Here is a 1,860-nt window from a genome sequence, read left to right on the forward strand (position 1 = left end):
TTTTTGATTGACCCTCGTATTTATTTCTAATAGTGTATTTTAGTGGTAGTTTTTTTGTAGTGGTAGTTAACAGTTAAAGTAGTCATAAATTGAGGACAGTTATATTAAAAATGAGTGGAAGGAATGATGAGGGGTAATTTTTAGTGTATTAGAAAATTTTGTTCTTTATCAGGAAAACCTTGGACTGCTGATCAAGGATCCAAACAATCCAGGAAAGTTCGACTCTGTCTTTGTGGACAAGATTAGAGAAAGACAAGCGATCATTCTAGCCGAGTCGTCTAAGAAAACTGCAATGACCTTGCTGAACTCAGTTCTCGGTTGTGTCTTCAAAGATGAAGAACTTGCAAGCTCATCTGGGCTGGGACTAAGGAAAAGTGGAGATGACAAAAAGCCACCACTTAATAAATAAAAAGTTGATGCAGTCAGAGGTCTGTATTTAAAGCAATAAATTATTTTTCATATAATAATTTAATGTACACTCAGCTATGTTAAGGAAGGTCTAAGAATTCTACCACGTGTGATTTAGAAAAATTTGCATAAGCCCCGCCCCTTATTCATGAGATTTTACGAGATATGTGTATTTCGGTAATTAACAAACATCTACCAAAATGAATATGATTAATTATTGGGTTTGAATGGTTCCAGAAAGGTGTACTGAAATAAAATCATAAACTATTCTTTATATCTCGCGAAATCATGAAATTCCTAAGTCGTCTGATGACGTGTCGAGGCTGACTACGTCACATCGGCGCTTGCAGCTGTGATCAGAATAAACATGTGGAATTCAGTGATATATCTCGGAATTTAACTCGTTTACAACCAGCGTGGACAGAAATCGGCATAGGATTCAACTGAACAAGGTAGGATTTATCTGTACTTCCCCTAGATATTGTTTTATATTATTTAATATTGTTGGATGGAACGGAAACGAAATGAAATTCCTCGGCTTCGATTTTGTTTACTTGTTTACATTTGTTTTTCATGTAATATTGTGTTCAAACATCAGTTTGGTGACTCAGTCAGGCAAAGTAATTGTTCTGCGTTTCGCTAGTTTTGATCATAAAGAGCATTGAGGCTCATTGTAGCTTTAAACTGGTCTCATATCGCGATAATATTAGATCGCATTTCCTCCATGTTCAAAGTACACAAAAAGTCCATGGCCAAACATTGTATGTGCTAGCACTACAAAGCTTACTGTGAGGATCTGGAATGATAATATGATGATTAGACAAGATTGTAATGTTGTTCAAGTAAATCGAAATGTGTTATTTTATTCAGCCTTCTTTTATAAAGATCTAATTAATTTTATTGAAGACAAAATTAAAGTGTGTTCAAACTGAATTTCCACACACATTTGATTATGCCTGTTGTAATATCACTGAAATTGAAACCCCCATTAATATGCCCAATAATAGAGTAAGTTTTCATTTTCATGTTATCTTTAACACAATAGCTTGCTAATTATGACACATTATTCATTTTCAGGGTTATTTAGGCAGTTGATGGTCCACTGAAAACACTTGTTGGGATGTTGATAAAAAGTAGGTACTATATAAATATTTGTTTTACTCACTAACTTCAACTTCATGTATAGTTTGTTATTTTTTAATATCATATTGATAATGATACTAATGTAACCTATTATAATAATTTGCATTGATATCTATTGAAATGAAATTTGAAATTGATAATTTCATCATTTCAGGTATTGGTTTTCTTATCAACTGGACTACCTCCTAATATCAAAAAGACAGAAGAGAAAAACATGTAGTCTGCAAGAAGAATTGTCAATTTCCATAAATTTCACATTATGACTGAAAAATACTAAAAATCAGAAAACACTAGTCTTGTTGAACAGTT

The 1,860-nt window shown here is 32.8% G+C and overlaps 1 long non-coding RNA gene across 1 annotated transcript; it reads left to right on the forward strand.

The window, feature by feature from the left end:
- The first annotated feature begins 484 nt into the window (after positions 1-484).
- On the forward strand, positions 485-1,860 carry LOC128171143 (uncharacterized). Its single transcript, XR_008242020.1, has 3 exons — positions 485-860; positions 1,486-1,541; positions 1,706-1,860. It is a non-coding gene; the product is annotated as an uncharacterized LOC128171143 (long non-coding RNA).

This window comes from Crassostrea angulata, chromosome 2, assembly GCF_025612915.1.
Source record: "Crassostrea angulata isolate pt1a10 chromosome 2, ASM2561291v2, whole genome shotgun sequence".
NCBI classification, from domain to species: Eukaryota; Metazoa; Mollusca; class Bivalvia; order Ostreida; family Ostreidae; genus Magallana; species Magallana angulata.